This window comes from Pipra filicauda, unplaced genomic scaffold (assembly GCF_003945595.2).
Source record: "Pipra filicauda isolate LSUMZ 115617 unplaced genomic scaffold, ASM394559v2 scaffold33_size4404698_pilon, whole genome shotgun sequence".
Lineage (NCBI taxonomy): Eukaryota > Metazoa > Chordata > Aves > Passeriformes > Pipridae > Pipra > Pipra filicauda.
Window position 1 is genome coordinate 1,434,560 of NW_024104465.1, and position 16,441 is coordinate 1,451,000.

At 40.7% G+C, this 16,441-nt stretch overlaps 2 protein-coding genes across 2 annotated transcripts in view; one reads left to right on the top strand and one right to left on the bottom strand.

The window, feature by feature from the left end:
* RSPH14 (radial spoke head 14 homolog) overlaps positions 1-16,441 on the bottom strand; it is a 76,592-nt gene that overhangs the window by 12,927 nt on the left and 47,224 nt on the right. The window lies entirely within an intron of this gene.
* Positions 3,596-16,441, top strand: part of GNAZ (G protein subunit alpha z) — a 52,734-nt gene continuing 39,888 nt past the window's right edge. The window contains exon 1 of the mRNA XM_027714204.2: positions 3,596-3,934. The gene's annotated coding sequence lies outside the window, so the exon portion shown is untranslated. The remainder of the gene's footprint in view (positions 3,935-16,441) is intronic.

Below are 16,441 nucleotides of genomic sequence, written 5' to 3' on the forward strand. Positions count from 1 at the left end.
AATCTGTATGTTTTGATCTCCAGTGATTTTGTCTGTTCACACTTCACAGATCTCTTGTTGTCTACTTTACTAAAAGATCTCCACTTTGGGTTAAAGTTTGAGGGGGTTTGTTTTGTTATTTTCCCCATTCCTTTGCTTTCAATAGTGAAAAATGAGCAAAGAATACTTTAATTGCCCTTTTTTTTAAAATGACATCATAAAGCAGCCTTGAAGGATGGGCTCTTTTTAAAGATCTGTGCTCCTTTATCTTACTTCATATCTCTGTCTGTAGCTTTCTTCCCATGTATCCATCACAAAGTTTAAGGTACACAAAGTCACCTCTCCAGGAAAGCCAGAGCATCTCCCAGGGCTCCAGGAGAGCAGTTCTCCTCCAGCTGCTGCATTTCGTGTTTGTTTTCCTAAACTTGGCTTCAGTGGCAAGTGCTGACTGAGCAGCTGAGCCAATGACTGTGAGCTGCCAATCCAGCAGGTTCATTAGCTGATTGTGGTATTAACTGTAACTCATTATCTGGGTTCACGTTCCCAAATGTCTCCCATAATTTGCCCTCATAGAAAGAGTAAACTGTCAATATTAAGTGAAACCCTCAGTTACCTGAAGGGTGTGAGAAAGATAAAAGGGTGAAATCCTGGTAGAAAGTGAATTTACATCCTAAGTGATAAAGCCAAATGAGGTCAGGCTGATACCACCTGATGCAAGGTGCATTCATGATTTTTTTCTCCACCATCTCCCAGTCACTGATACAAAGCAACAATATGCCAGTTACTTATAAATATCAGATCCCAGTCATCTGTACTTGATGCTATTTTAAACTCTTCCACGTGAGAAAAATGGTTAAAAATAAAAATACAACCTTTTTATTCTTCTCTAAATGTTCTGTTCAGTTCTTCACGCTGAGAGAATCACAGACCTGTCTATAAATATCTAACCCAGATCTACAATTGCTTGTTAAAAAGAGGGTGTTTGGTAGAAAATTGAATGAAATACAAAGTGTCTTTTATTATATTTTTATTACAGACCAGATGTGGCCTCTCAATTTACCCTCTATCATTTGGAGATGTACATTCACCGAGAACATTGCATGTGTGCATATAAATATTTTGATGTTGTCATGGAATAATAAAGGGTAATTGATTAGAAAAATCCCTATGGGATTTTCCACTTAAGAGCACATTGCTGTTTTAGCACTATTGTCTTCAAACTAAACATGTATGAATGCATCTATTTTGATTGATCCCAAACAAAAAGCAGCAGTAAACAGGCAAGGATTTGGCTTTTGCTCAATGAATAGCACTGGCAAGTTGAATGAAACTCGTGCAGCCAAGAGGTCCAGAAAGCTGTGTATTAGATGCTGCACCTCACCAGTCAAACACTGCTCCCTTCAAATGAGAGCCTGCTCTGAGATGGGATAAATGTGACCTCCCTGACAGGGAAGAGGGAACAGAAATCCCATCAGATCATCACACCTCCCTCACACTACCCTTTACTGTTTCCACACAAATTATTCATTTTCAATAGGTATTTGTGTGTTTTCAGTCTCTCTGTATACAAGGAACAACATTTAGAGTACTGAGCTAAGGAACTGGGTTTCTCTGCTGTTTGACTTCGGCATTTAATCATCTGTAAACACTATTTGGAGACATATATTTCTCTTTAAATTCCTGTGGGAGCTTAGCTACATGTAGTGCAATCAATACATGCTGAAAGGCCCTAATTGAGAATTTCTGGATGCAGGACAAGGTGAGACTGAAGAAAACTTAGACATGTCTGCTGGTGCATTTGTCAGCTGAGTTGGGTTTTAACTCTGCCATTAATCAACAGCAAGTTCCCATATGGTGGTGTTTGAATAAAAACCCTGAACTTCTCAGACCTGTTCCATTACTCAGGTACTGCATGTTCATAATTCCTTCACTGCCAGCAGTTGATTTACAGGTGCCTCCCCCAAAACTGCAAGAAAGTGTTTTGTTATAGCAGCTGTAAATGCCTACAACAGCTCTCTCTGTAGAGAGCACACGAACAAAGATCTTCCTCCCCAGGATGATGGTGGCTGATGCTGTTATTTCTGCCACAGTTGGGTAGTGTGTGGAAGATGCCTTTTCTCACATATCAAGTACTATACTAAAGATACATGTAATGTGACAGTTTCTATAGTAACTACTTGTTCTTTATGGAATTGCAGTTAAGCCTGTACACCTTGTTATTGTTCTTTTATCCTATTATCCAGACTACTCAGTTACCACAGATACATTTTTTTATTCTATTCCCTTGCCAACATAACTATATCAGGGATTTATGCACTTGCAAGTAAAGAGTGCCTCTGAAAAACAAAACACTATTAAAAGTTTTAAATTGACCACTATCTGATCTTACAGATGCACCAAGACATGTGAGCATGTATCCTGAAAGCTAAAATTTTGAAATAGAACTGTAGAGATATTTTTTATTACAGCAGGGCAAATTTATGATTTGAACATTATTGTTTTGCTGGCAGAACAATACAAGTTAGGTATGTGGCATTTCTTTTTTAAATGCTAGGAGTTTACCAGAACAACTTTGCCAGTCCAGATGTACTGGCAAACTCTTCTGGTGTGAACAACACCTAAGATTCTGTACTTATAGGAAAATTTCCTTCACATGGTATACTGATTTTTACATGGAAGTATTTCATTATTATAATTCATCAGTGTGACAGCTCTGCTGATAATATCAGTACTGGAAGTGATATCATTTACAGGAATCAGACGCTTTCTGTGCTGTATTATGTTGGTCTTATTGTGGGAAAAATGCCTGCATCCCGTGTGTGTGTGTGTGTCTGTTGCTATCTCCAGCTGAAGTGTATCAGCAACAAATCATGCCTATAAAATTAGCAGTGTAGGGGGAAATCAGCTATTTGATCAGGGCTGAAGACTCAACAATGCAACTAGTATTGTAGCCAAAAGGAAAAAGACACAAGGAAAAATGTAAAATATAAATTGGGTAAATCCATTAATGAGATAAAAAGAAAATGATACTCATCGTTAATTTAAAAAAGCCGTAGTAAATTACACATATACAAACGCAAAAGGCAGAAAGGCAAAAGCAGAAGGAAACATATGCCCAATACTGAGAGCAACTGAGTGATGGAAGGAAAGCAAACAGCAGGTGAATCCCATGTAACTAAAGAAACTGGTTTTTCTCCCGTCGCTGCATCATTCCAACACGTATGCGACTTGTTCCCTCTAAAATACGCGTGGTGACAGCACCGCTGACCCTCCCGGCCGAGCCGGGCCGTGCCCCGCCGCAGCCCCGGGGCGGGTGCGGGCAGAGCCCGCGGCACAGGCCGGCAGCGCGGCCGTGCCCGCACATTATGTAATGCGCGAGTGCGGCGGAGCGGGAGCCGGGAACGAGCCCCGAACCCCTCGTCACCATCGGCTCCTTCTGCGCCGCGGCGGGGCTGCGGGGGCTGCGGGGGCTGCGGGGGCTGCGGGCCCGGCCGCCCCCCGGGCGGCAGCAGCAGCGGAGCGGGGCCGGAGCGCAGCCGGAGCCGCCCGCCGGCCGCGCCGCCCCGCCCGCGGTACCCCCGCGGTTGGCGTGGAAACGGGCTGGAGCTCCGGCTCCTCCTCCAGCGCCAGCCCCGCGCTCCCCCTGCCCGGCTCCCCGGCGAGAGCGCCGAGCACCTCCCTGTCTCCCGCGGGGGGCCGCCGGACAAGTGCTCCCACCGCCGCCTCTAGAAAATCCCGGGGTTTTACGGCTGTGTTTCGTAGGGAGAAGATGGGAAAGGGCAGGTTCCTGCTCCTGCTGGGGCTGTGGGGTTAGTCCCTGCAGTCGTGGTGTGTCTGCTCGCGGCAAATCGCAGATGCTGATGTGAAAAAGGGCCAAAGCAGAGGAGAGGCGTCAGTGGATGAGAGCGTTTGTACTGATGGATTGAGGAGGTGGAGGCTGCCTGGTGCTGGAGAGGTGAGTGCAATATTCCGCATTTCTTTCTCTCTTAAATCAGTTTGGTGATGAACATTTCCCTCTCTGTGTATTGCCAAAATAAAAAGGCACTTTTAAAGCAAGAAAAAAAAGATGTCATTTTGCAACAATAAGCTATGATTTTGCTGGATGGAAAAGATGAATGTCACTGTGAGGTAGGAACATTTCACTGTGTGTAGAGAAAAAATAGTAAGGGGAGGCAGGCTGCTGATCCAGTGAAAATGACCTTCTCAAGGGATATTGGCCTTCTGTCAGCTGCTTCTTCATCTTGGGCCCTTTTTCACAAAATTAAGTCATCTCCCTTTCCTAGCCTGGATTATAACCCATCAATATCCAGTACCTGAGCCTTAATAAGATCTGTTGCGTTCTCTTAATGATTGAGAAAGATAATAATTCTGCCTGTTGGGAGAAGAACCTCCACGCTATGTAGCACCTCCTCCCAGGGAAATGCAGCCTGGCTACCGTTCTGCCAGAAAAGACTCCTGCTGCCCAATTTCTGTAATAAACCCTCCCGGTAACAGGCACATCTGCTCATTCTAAGGCTGTGTGGCTCTGCAGAGCCTGGATGCGCTCCCTGCCCGTGTGTGCCCATGCATGTGAAGGAATGAGGAGGGTTTATATTAATCTGCACCTGTGGACGGCTCCCATCTGCAGTTGGGAACCACAAGTTTTTCAGTATCTTTGCATTTGCATTTTGGGTGAGTGATTCATGCACAAAACCCCCAACCCTTCAATGTGAGCTGAGAGAGCTGCAGACAAATATGTGTCAGTTGAATTTCTGCTGATAGTACTGATCTGCTTTGGCTGTTGCACTGTAGGAGCTGTTTAACGTGTGTTCTTGCGGTATTTATTCTGGAAGCTACTGACCTATCTCGGCAACATTTTCCTGGGAAGATCTGAGAAAAAAATCATTAGTTTTCCCTTCGGCATTTCTTTGTATTTCTTTATATCCACTTTCTGATACCCTTCCACCCACAATTTGGTTTTTATTTGGGCTCCGTATTTCGCGCCATTGTGGGTCACACCCTTCGAGCGGCCGCCAACATTTCATCCACAGAGGTAATGCCAGCAGGTCACATATTCACAGTGCTGTGAACATCTACCTGTGGATCACAAAGGAGTAAAAACGAGAGAGTGTTTTTTGTGCTTGGGGGAATTTTCCTCTGACTTTATGGACATAGACGTTTGAGGTCCAGGCTGATGGCTTAGGTGCTGTTAGAGGCAGAAATAGTCACTTTTCCTCACCAGGGCGCACATTTGCAAGCTGAGCAGATACAGCTCTGCAGAGCTGAGAGCGTTGTGCCATTAACTTGCCTGTCTCCAACAAATCGTTTGGAAGCTATCATGCAAAAAGCACAGCTCCCTGCCCTTGGGTAGAGGGCATTATTACAGAAGAGGCCTATGTGTATAGAAGGATGAAGTTCCAGTCTTCAAGAAGCCAGTGACAGGTGTAATCAAAACAAAACATCTTAGTTATAAGGCACATTTAGGAGAAAAACTCATGCTATCTCTCATTACCAAAGCACTGACTTGCATTTTCAGAGCAGAATCCCTTTCTGTGTGCATATACATGCTTATAAAGAAAAAAGCTGATTAATTCTGTGTAAGCCACGGAAATTTCATTCTGACAATGGACCTTACAGAGATGAATAAACTCTGTGTGCTACATAAAGAATGCTGCACCTCTGGCTGAGGATTATGTGCTTGTCACTTCATAGGCCACTGGTGAACAGAGTTGAATAACTCTTCTGGAAGTGCTACCTTGAATTTTGTAAGCCTCCAGTACAGTTTAGTGCTTCAGCTACAGGCCTTCGTTTTGAATTTAACAGTGATAATCTAAAAATAACCAGCCAGGTAGCTCAGAAGGACCAAAGTGAAAGTGTTCTGGTTGTCTCAGTTCTGCTTACACACTGATGGAACAAGGTATGGTAAATTTTAAGAAACCTAAGCAGAAACACAAACACAAACCAAAAATTTGTGCCTTCTTCTCAAGGAATCTACCTGCTAAGGGAAGGGGATAAGGATAATAGACAATTCAGCAGGCAATAAAAGCTTAAAGCCTTAAATGGTGAAGTCAGCTCTTCCTCTGCAGCTTAAGCAGATGAGGATTTTGACAGCAGATAGTCCTGGGTGATACACGGCGGCGAGGCAAGAGGAGAGAATGATGTCGTCTTCTTTCTCCCCCTCCAAGAACTAAAGAAAAATACTCTCAATTCCTTTGGGTTAAGTCACAGCAATTCCCCTTGTTTCAGAAGAGATTCTCCAGATTTATGTAACTGAAATTGGGAGTTGAATCTCACTAGTTCTGTGTAAAGTTTTGGTCCCTGGAGCCGTTGGAAGTTTTGTCCCTGATTTCAGTGGCAGAGCCCAGGCCAGCACCCACAGTTTCACTGACCAGGTTCCCCTCTAGGAACAACCATGTTGAACAGTTTTGTAGCTGATTTCAGTGGGGTCACAGGCTCAGGGACAAATTCAGTAACTCTTTACTTGCATCATAAACTCTAATTCATAAATTATCAGTGATTTGAATCATATTCTTTTTACTGAGAAGACTGGAGTGTTATTCCCACAAATGCTGTTAAGGTTGGTGTTACACCTTCAGCAGCAACAGCTTCTACAGAAGCAATTAACTATTTTCTTTTATCTAAGAGGACTTTAAAAGCAAACTCCTTAAAAATCAAAATATTGGCATACTTAGATAAAATCATATTTATAATTTGAGACAAAAATTGTCTTATTTTTATTAAAAAAGAAGGCTAAATTTTGTTCTTTGTGATCCCCAAAGTATCCAGAATAAATCCACATCCATTACTAGTTAAAACAGATTCCCTTCACTCTAATTGAGAGAATAATTTGACTTATATTTTGTAAGTTATATTCAAATTCACATTTTTATTAAACTTTCCAAAATCCGAGAGTGGTGATTAAGAAGTCCAAATTTCAACTACCATATTGATGAGAGAATAATCCCAAAAGGGAGAAACTAGACTGTTCCAAGCTACCAAAACTGATTCTCTTTGAAAAGTCCCCTGGCAATTTAAGGTATGTGGAATAGACAACATGACAGAGAAGAGCTAAATTCAGCTTTATTTATTCTGTTATTAAATCTGGAGTTGATACATATTAGCAAGTTAAATTCTTTTAGCTTTATTCAAGTGTAATCAAGGACAGAATTTAACCTTTGAAATGAAAGCTACAGAGAAAATACTCTTCTCTCAACTGTTGCTTTTCCCTAACGCTGAAGGGCACTGGTGGAGTGGGATGGAAGGAACAGGTCAGTGACGGGGCCATCACTTCTGTGTTACCTGGACTTCCAACATTTGTTACTATTAAAATACATGTAAAATCACAGCTAACAAAACACATGGCAAAATTTCAGAAGGCACCAGCTTTCCATGTGTTTTTTTATTTCTGCAGCTCAGAGAATTTTCTGTGGTTCAACAGAAACTTGGGTGTCCCCAGAATCCCATTTTATTATCTAGTGCTGGACATCCAATGTGCTGTTAGAGAACAGAGTTTTACTCAACAAATCCTTTTTCCCTCTGCCCTTGTTTTCTCTTTAAGCCCCTTATACCGGAGAGTTGTGTCTCCTCTGGATTGCTAAGTCATCACATCAAAAAGACAAATGTGATAACATTTCCAGACAGGTCTCCCTTGCAGAAATAGCCCATGAAATTACCAGTGATGGTGTTGGCCAATGGAGAGACATGAAGAGGCAGATCTGAAAAACTGAGTTCAAATTCTGATTGTTCATTTTGCTCACACACAGGAAGGTAACGACCAGAAAGCAAATAACAATTTCTTAGGAACTACAGCATGTTAATCTGATATTTTTACAGTCAATTTAATAAATAGTAATTCCCTGGACTTGGTAACTGGAAGGAATTATTCTCATCACTTTTAGATGCCGAGAACATGGACATGTACATATGGAGCAGTTGTTAAAGCTTCCCTTTTAGGTGGTGGAGAGAGAAAGAGATTTCTACAATGGAATTAATCAGACTAGGTTTTGACCACTCTCTTGGTGTGAGATGAGCTGACCTCTGGCAATGACTCCTCTGCACTGCCCCTGAGGGAGGCAGGCAGTGATCAGCTCTGAGGTGGCCACCTACATGCATATGCTAAATCTGGGCAGATGGATCCCACTCTTGCTGTCTATATTGTAATGTTTAACCAAGCTTAACTAGTTAATTATGAAGATATTTTCATGGCTCACCATAAATATTTGTAAGTCATAACACAGTTGCTGTTCCCTGCCTACCGACCCTGTTTCCTTGCTAGGAACTGGGCTGGTGCACCGGCCTCCTCCTCTGGCTGTATCTTACCAATGGGATTGGAAAGACTTCCCTAAAACACGAGCAGGAATCCAAATCTTTTATCCAGTTTTCCCTAGTAATCCGGGCAGTATTCTAGTTTATATTCCCAGTATTTTCCAACCTTATCCAGCCCATGTGGAATAAGCACCTTTATCTTCACAAAGCGCGGAGGCAAACACAGGCAGGCAGCGGATCAAGTGTTGATGCACAAATCCAGTTGACACAGTTGTGTTGTGGAAGGAAACAACACAATTGAGCTGAATTGATTACAATTCAGTGTCATGGCACAGGAACAAAAGCCCAGCTGGATGTTTAGCTGTGAGAGGGCTTGCTGTTTAGAGGGGTGTGCACCTGGTTATTATACTTCTTCTTTACAAGAGAAATATCTGTGTGATTCAAAAGGATACTTATGTGCCATCTAAGGGAACATCTTTCTGGCAATAATGCAATTTGACTTGGGTTTTTTAAATAAAGAGTTTCTTCTCTGAATATTACCAGCCCAAGTCATATAATCCAAATATTTGGAATGTATTAACAAAATATGATTTCTTTTGGATATACAATATCCATTTATACAAATATGTGAATTAGAGTGTTATTTTCAGTTCAGATGGCTTATGAGAAAAGAAAGACCAGAGTATTAGCTGTTGCCCTTCTATGTTTATGCTTTGGGATTCAAACCAATACTACAGAAAAGTTTTTTTGTATCATTTAAAGCAATAAGTTCATTAAATTAGTGCATATGATGCTAAGCAAATTAATTCTAAACTAAAATATACCAGAATAAACACTGTTGCACTGGAGCATCTCTCTGTACTACCAGTGAGTTTATAGTGTCCCACTAAATACCTTGGCAGGAAGATTTTCTCTCAAGATGCCCTTCTGTGCCTGGCCTTGTAAATTTGGGAGAGTTTGGGGTACTATGATAGAAACCCTTTTGTCGTGGGAAGGTATTTATATATTCTTACAATTGCTAAGAACCTACAGAGCTTTCATTTTGTATTGCTCAGTAATGGTGGAACCTCACCTTAATCAGTCATTTCAGAGTCATGTTTTAAACCTCTTTTTCAATCCATCTATGTCCACGAACAGATAAACTTACCTTAATTTGTAATTCAGTGACATTTATGTTGGTATTTAAAATTATAAGGCTAGCCTACTTCAAATTTGAACACTGGTTCTATTATCATATTGTTTCTGTCCCCTGACTGGATGTGCAATAAGTCCTCTGATTATGTTTCATGCTTTGAACGTTCCCAGAAGCAAATCTGAACTTTGCCTCATGGCTGTGCTTACATAGGTGTGTCAAGTTTGCTTTTTGCATGCATGCTCACAAAAAGAAATGGAATACTGAAGACTTTATGTATTTTATTTTTTTTTTTAAGTTACAGGAACAAATTTTTGGCTACTGATTGTAGAGATTAACAGTTGTTTTAAATCAGAAAAGATTTTAGGCTGCTGTTGAGATCAGTACTATATCAGTACAGTATTCTTTGATCTCACAGCTCAAGTGAAAATATACAATGGTCTAAACAAGTGAAAGTATCAGGTCTTGACATCAACAGGAGGTAGGAATCTGTGACTGTTAACACTGCAGGTTGCCTGGTTGTAACTGCAGTCCTGAACAGTGCAAATTCTATATAACAGAAATTAAAACATTGATAAAGTAATAACCTACCCTATCGACAAAGCACTGAATTATTGGCTCTGTTGCAGTCCCGTTCTCTGTCAGTGCAAGGGGGTTATAAACTAAAATTAAATGTTTACAGAGGATATTACCCTGGCCTGTGACAAGAAAAGCCTCTCTCCTCGTTGTATCCATGGCCTGGCAATTCTACCCCTCTTCCTATTTCTGCAGTCAAGGAAACCAAGAACAGCCACTGATATTGTGGCCTTTTGGGATCAGACCTGGAAACTGTTTTAATTCATGGTGAGATTTAGGCAGCCCAACCTGGCTCTACAATGAAGGCTGGATCACAAAATATCATACGTTGAGAACATAAACTTCAGACCAAGATCAGGAGTGTCTGAGTTTCTCTGTATTTTTGACTACTTTATGTTGCTTTTCTAGTTGTGTCTTCTGATACTGGAGAGCAACGAACCCCAAGTAGAAAACATTGGAATATCCTAATCTGGAAGTCATTTAGGCACAATTTTTCTAAGAAATCTGAAAGAAATGGGTGATGCTTATTAAGCAAAAGGATGCTTTACAGGGAAGGTTTGGCACACAGGGATATGGAGCTCTGGGAGAACCTTTAACTATGGGGACTTAATTATCAAATGGTGGGAGAACTTCTCAGTGAGCAGGACAATTACCTTCCTTTTTACTCTCTGAGTGGTTCTACTGATAATATTATCTTACACTGAGAGAATTTCAGCCAAGTGGAATTCAAGTGAGTACAAAGACAGTAAGGCACTTTCTCATGATCCTATAATCTACATTGGTTCTGTATGGACAGTACACCACAAAAAAAGGACCTCTAAGACAGACAAAAAATTAACAATTACCCATTATCACCTATAGGACTACCTTTGACATACAGGGAAAAACCCTGCTCAAGAAAATATCTGTATTTAGGTGTTTAAAAAGTAATTTTATCTGGCATTATCAGGGTAGTGGCAAATTGAAAAAGGCAAGAGTTCTTGATCTTTTCAATTGATGGGAAAGCTCAGATCATTGTCCATGAAAAGCAACAGTTCCCATTCCATACCCAGGCTGTGAGTCTGAACTAAAGAGGTTTTATTGGGCTAGAGGTGCCTCCCTACATTATTCTGACTAGGATTACAAAAATGGGCTGACTGGAGACAAGTGGTCAGTTTGGTTGTCAGAGTCAAGAAAGGCTAAATTTGATTAAAATCCTAAGAGAATATAGGAACTTCTGCTCGTGGCATGACTTCTTATTCCTCACTGAAAATAACTTGGGAGTGAAAGAATTGAGACACTTTCCGGCTTTTTGCTGCAAAATTGTTTTTGAATAACACTGTCTTTTGATGACAACTAGCAGAAATGGCATTAGAAGTGTATCCCCTCAAATAATATAGAATAACACAGGCAAATAGCTCAATTATTTCAAAAAGTACTTTTTAAAATAAAATTTGAACTTGCTTTGTCTCTGTTTGCAGCTGGTGTCTAAACTTCAGAGTAAATGATATGTGGAGTGTCCACAGCCCCCAGAAATTAACCTGGTTTCATTTACTTTATGGTGAAATGTGAAAACATTAATAGAGAGAATTGTGAATGTATTATTGTCTTGACAAAATACAGTATCTAGGTGTCTTCATTCTGTATCTTACTCATGGTGTTGTGTTCCTCCCATTACAGGAGTCTGTAATTAATCAAATGCTCTGTACAATTGTAACTTTGGGTTTTGGATACTTTATGTTTTCATGATTAATCCATCAAGATTTATTCATAGATCTCACTGCAAGTTTAGATAAACAAGTCAACTCAAGAAAATAATAAAGTGTTTGTAAACACAGTTTTAAAGGAGGGCAGAAGGAATGCTGTCAATCTGCACAGCACTGTTCTTACTCAGCTATGAGATAGGGAGTGCAAATGGAATTCCTTAGACATGGTGTTTATTATCTGTCCTTGCCTATGTTGTGAAGATTTATAGTTGTTGGAGGTATGTTAAGAGTACATCAATCTCCTTGTTTACTCGGTATCTGCATCTGTTTTGTCAGAAGCATCAATTATAGATTCCATATTTTCTAAAATGCAATTGAAAGAATGTATTTTTCCAGAGTTCTCTAGTTATAAAATACATCTGAAATACTACTTTTCACTACAAATAACTTCTTAAGCTTGTATTAGGGTTGGTCAGGTGCAAGTGGAGATCAATAGAATATGAACAGTAGAAGGTCAAGATTGAAAGTCTTCAGAAAATAATGTCTAGGACTTGGCTCTTCCTTTTAACTTTTACAGAAGCCTTTAGAAATGTCACCCTTGTCAGTGAGCTCCCTCCTGCAACCAACACAAAAAACGGGAAGGGACAGTTAAAATTCTTTTTGTGCAGGGCACCCATTGAAGCTACTTAACAACAGACATGAGAATCTGAAATACAAACCAAAATTGTACCTCACTCTTAAGAACTGAAAAAAAGTTCTCAGAATAGTCAAGGAGACACGATGAGTATTGTGGTGACAGTACATTGACTTGTTCAGTGCTGTGCCTGTGTCTCTAAAAGAGCAGAACTACTTAAAACTTTTAATGGTGGTTTCTCTGATGCTCAGAGCCTTCAGTGGGCAGAGAAGTGACACAAATAGGGATTTATTCCTCCTGAGGTATTTGGTGCACAATATACTTTGGGAGGAGGAGGCTGCTAGTGAGTGTGTGTCAGTGGCATTGCATCCTAATGGGATTGCTGCCAGCTGGAAGAGATTGAAACAAGGTTGGAATTGCTGAGAGGTGGGTTGGGCTGAAAGCTGTGTCAGCTGTGAGCTCTGTAACTGTGGCCTGCTTTTGTGCCTTTGGTAGAGTGGGAAGACACCTTAGCAGGCATTTTCCTGGAGTTGAGAGGTAGGAAATTTTATGTGCCTTGGTTTCTGGAATGCCTGTAGCTTTTTGGGTTGATAGCAGATCGTGAGTTGTTCTCTTACTACTAAGATGCATCCTGGAGGGGAATTTTTCAGCCTGGCAATGACAAAGATGGAAGATGTTTGAAAGTCACAGATGGCATTAAGGGGCAGTAACCCTTGTCATCTTTTCATAGTTGCAATACTAATTTTAATACCTCAGTTTAACAGTCTTGAGGAATGCTCTAAATGAACCAAAACACAGCTATGATTTTAAGCACAGTTCTCCTGGAAAGCTCTAAGTAGTTACCAGGCCAGGAATGATATGAATCCTAACCAGGGGTACCCGAGATCACTGAAAATGCAGAACCCCCACCCCTGTCAGCTCTCAGAGGTGTCCTTGTACTCCTTTAACAAAGCTTTCAAGATAAATCACTGTTCTGTTGTGCATTGTGAATATTGGCCCCCACTTGGTAAATCTGCTTTCTGAGTTCCGTGTGGATTGGGAAGCTGGAATCCAGACAATTGGGAAGCTGGAATCCAGACAATTGGGAAGCTGGAATCCAGACAATTGGGAAGCTGGAATCCAGACAATTGGGAAGCTGGAATCCAGACAATTGGGAAGCTGGAATCCAGGCAGCTCCAAGAGCTTTTGCTCTGTTCTGACCGAATATGCCTTGCTGAGACATTTGTGTGTGACCTGTCCTCTGAAGGATGGCTGTGCTCTGGGGAACCTCCAGCATTTGTATTTTGTTGTCCCAGATCTGTGCCTGTTTCCCATCGTTGTTTTTACAAAAGTATCAACAATAGATTTTTAGTGAGCAGAAAGATGGTGAGTCATCTGCTTTTTTGCTGCATCTCATGTGTGTGAAACATGGAATGCTAACTAGGATAGTTAGGAATCAGGGGTAAAATTCCAGCTTTATGTGCCATCTTAATAGTAGGATAGAGCGTTACCATAAGTATTTTTTTCCTGGTAATATGAGAAATGAATAACTAAGGATCCATTGCTGAATAATGAATAAACTAAAGGCTCGATTAGCACCTTTCAGCTTTAAGATAATTTTAGTGCCACAGCTATTTGAGTCATGAGGAGATGTCACTGAGAGTAAAATGAACAAAGGAGCAGCCATCTGAAATGCTGCTGCTAAACCTGTGCTGTGAGGGTAGTGTTGTGTGTTTGGCTGGTTAGCAAAGCTCTCCCTTGAGCTCTTAGGACATCCTCAGGCAGAAGAAAACCTGCCAAATTTGGGGGTTTTACTATTAACAGTAGCAGTAGATCATGTGTGTAGTATGATAAATGAACCTGTCAGTTCTCAATGTTTGATTCAAGAGCCTACTTGAAACAAAATGAACGAAATGGTAAGGGTCACAAAATGGTGAGCTGATAACTGTGTGCCTTAAAGAAGGGAAGATGATTCTAGCTGAGAGCTGATACAAAAGGGAAACTCTTCTGACCTCAGCAAAGGAGAACTTGTACAATAGGAGAGACAAATTATTTGCAGACAGAATCAAAGGGCTAAGGGATTAGTAAAAATATAGAAATTTTGGTTGCATGACTAGGAAGTTTGCAGGACTATAGAGAATAAAAAATTTGTGAGTGGGGGGAAAATATCTGAATGGTGAAAATGTCCTTACATACAACACAGCTTGAATAGGAGCAGTAATTACCCTCCTTCCCTTCTCTCTCCACACACAGAGGTGTACACAAAAAAGTACTTCAGGGTTAATGAAACACCAAAAAAATCATCAGTATGTGTAACAAAATTTGAAGCTACAACTGCTAATAGTACCAGTAGTAGTACAGTTACCAGTGCACAGCTGAAAAATGACACAGGATCAAGAAAAAGTATTGGATTTTGATTTATCTCTAAAAACAAAAATAAATCCAGGTATCATTTATATGTTCCAGGTTTGGGAAAAAATAACTATTTGCAAACTTGCTTGAGGCTGAAAAATAACAACTTTGCCCAGCTAAATCTAAGTCATGGTACTCCCATGTTAAATACCAGACTCAACATCCACACAGGCTTCCTCAAAAGATGCACTTAGATTTAGCAGCTCATTTTGTTACCTATCTGTTTTAAAAACAATTCATATAAACCAATATACAAAACCTACTGTTTTATGTTTGCTTTATACACAAAAATCTATTCTTGGAATGATATGAAAGTGATCCACAATATTGACAAAATTGGAGTAGCCCTATGAACATGTGAAGCCATCCTGACCGAGTTTTGTCACAGTGACTCAAAATGTATGTGCTCAAATTTGGCTTCTGTTCCTATAAGGTTGATGAGGCTTATGAACAAACACACATAGTGAATACAGCAGAAGCCAGGCTTGGAACATGTGCACATAGCAAGGAAATTAGTATTAAAACAATGAGACTGACCTTTCAATATCTCTTCATAATGCAGGGAGGACAAGATCAGAGAAAAATGGGCAGCTGAAAGTTAAACTATTCCATTTCTTATCTATTCTGACAAGAGTTCTCAGCATAGATATTTGTGAATAAGAAGAGTATGAACCATGCACTAAATTTTCATCAGGAAAACCATCTCCATTGCTGGCACTTAGTATCCTGCTTGCAGTGTTTTTAAACACATTATGTTTATTTTTGTCCTGTTCAAAACCGGATACAGGCGCATTACAAAACCCACTCAAGTACAAACCCACTACTTTTTGTGGTAAGTGGATCAGAGCCACAGCACTTCCCAGGGTTTGGGATGTTTTTATTCTCATTTTTCCCTTAACAAATACCACTGTCATTGTTTCTGATGAGGAAGAACTATGAATACCCCAAAGTGTCACTTACAGGCTGCCATTTCACCACAACTGTTTAAGTTCCTCTAGCTCATATTGCAGTCTCATTTAGTGCCACACAGAAATATTCTTCATCTCAGTACTAAAAATAAGGTTGAATAAGAGGAAAAAACCTAACATTACTTAAGAAACTTAAATCTTCAGGGTGTGGGTAAGGAAAAACACTCTGAGAATATTGCTAGATATGGTTGCACTGCTGCTCTGGCTTTGTTCTCTGGATGAATCAGGCCTTCAGTCTCTTCAGATAGTTTAACCTGCATTTCATCCCCAACCAACTTGCTTATTAAGAGACATTTTCAAAGTCTGATGAAAGGAATTCAATCACTCCAGTGTTCTCTAATGTTCAGTTCAACATAAGCCTCTCCCAATCTCTAGCTGGGAGCCAGCACGGAGTGACTCGGATCCCTCTGGCTTGTGGTGGTGGGTGTGGAACTGCAGCAAGTGCAGCTGGGGTGTGAGGAAGGTGTGATCACCCTCCAGAGAGAGGGAATTGGGAAGGAGAGACCGAAGAGAAATCCTAGAAGCTGCTAAACCTCAAAAGGATGTTGGGTTCTTTATGGCAGCAGCAGTTTGTGGGTGGTGGGGTTTTGTGTTGGTGTTTTGTTTTGTTTTCAGGGGGAGGTGTTAGTGGAGGGAAAATGGTAGCTGAAGAAGTTGATGCATCAGATACAAAGGCCTTTTTGCCTTACTGTGAGTGAAAAGGAACTTAGTTTCTATAGGTCTGTACAGAACTTTATCCAGATGGCAAAATGCTGTAAAAAATGTCTTGGCTTGGCTTTTGAAACCGGGAACTTATTCACCATTGTACAATACTGTACTCAAATGTTGGTGG